The 3161-nt window shown below is 43.2% G+C and overlaps 1 pseudogene; it reads right to left on the reverse strand.

Annotated features, from left to right (window-relative positions):
- Window positions 1-358: 358 nt before the first annotated feature.
- Window positions 359-476, reverse strand: LOC126428584 (5S ribosomal RNA; annotated as a pseudogene).
- Between the last annotated feature and the right edge of the window lie 2685 nt (window positions 477-3161).

Raw genomic sequence — 3161 nt, forward strand, 5'->3', positions numbered from 1 at the left:
ATACAAGTATAGCTATCACACCCGACAGACAAGATTTAACTGGTGAAGTTGTAAATGATGTTTTTCAGAAAATCATTAAGTGGTTCTCTGCAAATGGTCTCTCATTAAACTTTGACAAAACTCAGTATACACAGTTCCACACAGTAAATAGAATGAGCACTCCGTCTTCAGGCCACAAGTGGCCCATCTGTACCATCCGACCGCCGTGTCATCCTCAGTCGAGGATGCGGATAGGAGGGGCGTGTGGTCAGCACACCGCTCTCCCGGTCGTTATGTTGGTTTTCTTTGACCGGAGCCGCTACTATTCGGTCGAGTAGCTCCTCAATTGGCATCACAAGGCTAAGTGCACCCCGAAAAATGGCAACAGCGCATGGCGACCTGGATGGTCACCCATCCAAGTACCGGCCACGCCCGACAGCGCTTAACTTCGGTTATCTCACGGGAACCGGTGTATCCACTGCGGCAAGGCCGTTGCAAATAAATGGAACGACGCCATTAATAAATATAGACTTCGATCAGAAATCGGTAGCTAAGGTAGAATATTCAAAATTTCTAGGTGTATGCATTAACGAAGGGTTGAACTGGAAAAAACACACTGAGAATCTACTCAGTTCAGCTACTTATGCCATTAGGATCATTGCAAATTTTGGCGATATACATCCGAGTAAATTAGCTTACCACGCCTATTTTCATTCTCTGCTTTCGTATGGCTACATATTCTGGGTAACTCATCATTGAGTAAAAGAGTGTTCATTGCGCAAAAGCGTGTAATCAGAATAATTGCTGGAGCTCATCCAAGATCATTCTGCAGACACTTATTTAAAGAGCTAGAAATCTTCACTGTAACCTCACAATATATATATTCACTTATGAAATTTGTTATTAACAATCCGAACGAATTCAAAAGCAATAGCAGTGTACATGGCTACAACACTAGGAGAGAGGATAATCTTCACTACTCAAGGTTAAATCTAACTTTGGCTCAGAAGGGGGTAAATTATGCTGCCACAAAAGTCTTTGGTCACTTACCTAATAGCATCAAAAGTCTGACAGATAGCCATATACCATTTAAAAGGAAATTAAAAGAATTTCTTAATGGCAACTCCTTCTGCTCATTAGACGAATTTGGTTATAGTAAGTGGGTGTCATGTAATATTTTGTCTAATGTAATATCTGGTATAGACACCTTTTATTAACCTGACACGTTCCACATCATTACGAAGTGTCGTATTCATGACCTAATCTAATCTCTAATCTAGTGCACAAACAGTACGAGGGGCGTTTGAGGAGTCAATGCAAAGTCCGAGAGATGGCACCACCGGCGCGTATCGAGGTCATGTTTAGTCAGTAGCATCTTTGGAAAGAACGCACACCAAGTTTCAGCCATATTGGTCTATTTCTTTGTGTTTGGCCTTCGTGTGAATCAACGAAGTTTGATTGTCAAAAAATGCACGAAAAAGTATTTCGTGTGGTGATTAAACATTACTTTACGAAAGGCAAAACGCCTCAGGAGACTAAAAACAAGCTTGATAAACATTACGGTGACTCTGCACCTTCGATTAGAACAGTTTATAAGTGGTTTCAAAATTTTCTGAGTGGTCATATGGGCACAAGTGATGCTGAACGTTCTGGGCGCCCTGTGGAGATTACGACTCCAGAAATCACTGATAAAATCCATGATATGGTGATGGATGGCAGAGGAGTTAAGGTGCGTGAGATTGCTAGTGCTGTGGGCATCTAAAATGAAGGGGTACATAATATTTTGCATAAACATTTGGACACGAGAAAGCTATCCGCAAGATGGGTTCCGCGATTGCTCACGCCTGACCAAGAACGGAATCGTGTGAAGTGTTGCAAGGATGTTTTGCAGCTGTTCAGGAAGACTCCGCAGGACTTTAAGCGTCGTTTCGTCGCTGTGGATGAAACATGGATACAGTACTATTCTCCCGGGACCAAACAACAATCTGAACAATGGGTTACCAAGGGAGAATCTGCAGCGGAAAAGGCGAAGACCATTCCTTCGGCCTGAAAGGTTATGGCAACTGTCTTTTGGGATTCGCAAAGGATAATCCTCATCGCCTATCTGGAAAACGGTAAAACTATTACAGGTGGATATTATTCATCGTTATTGGACTGTTTGAAAACCGAGCTGCAAGAACAACGCCGGCGATTGCACCGCAAAAAAGTCCTTTTCCATCACGACACTGCACCAGCACACATCTCAGCAGTTGTGGTCGCAAAATTAATGGGAATAGGGTTCCAACTCGTTTCACATCCCCCACTGTTCTCGAGACTTGGCTCCCTCGGACTACTATTTCTTCCTCAATTTGAAGAAATGGATGGCGGGACAAAGATTTTATTCCAACGAGGAGGTGATTGCAGCAACTAATAGATATTTTGCAGACTTGGACAATTCCTCTTATTTGGAAGGGATCAACAAATCAGAACAGCGTTGGACGAAGTTTATAAGTCTAAAAGCAGAAAAATAAAAAAGGTTTACCCCAAACAAGTAAATAATTTTTATTTTTGCACGGAATTCTCAAACGCCCCTCGTACATGAAATAATTACATTTACGGATCAATAGAAAAGGCGGCTATGAGGTACCACGTATTGACCCATGCCGAAACACCCTTATTACACTGAAGGGCCAAAGAAACCGGTATAGGCATGCGTATTCAAATACAGAGACACACATAAACAGGCAGAATACGGCGGTGCCGTCGACTACGCCTATATAAGACAAGTGTCTGGCGCAGTTGTCACATCGGTTACTGCTGCTACAATGGCAGGTAATCAAGATTTCAAAATGATTCAAATGGCTCTGAGCACTATGGGACTTTACATCTGAGGTCATCAGTCCCCTAGAGTTAGAACTACTTAAGCCTAACTAATCTAAGGACATCACACACATCCATGCCCGAGGCAGGATTCAAACCTGCGATCGCAGCAGCAGCGCGGTTCCGGACTTATGTTGCTAGAAACGCTCGGCCACAACGGCCGGCTATTAAGATTTTAGTGAGTTTGAACGTGGTGTTATAGTCGGCACACGAGCGATGGGACACAGTACCTCCGAGGTAGCGGTGAAGTGGGGACTTTCCTGTACGGCCATTTGACGTATGTACTGTGAATATCAGGAATCCGGTAAAACAAATCTCCGACA

This window comes from Schistocerca serialis, chromosome 12, assembly GCF_023864345.2.
Source record: "Schistocerca serialis cubense isolate TAMUIC-IGC-003099 chromosome 12, iqSchSeri2.2, whole genome shotgun sequence".
In the NCBI taxonomy this organism is placed as follows: Eukaryota; Metazoa; Arthropoda; class Insecta; order Orthoptera; family Acrididae; genus Schistocerca; species Schistocerca serialis.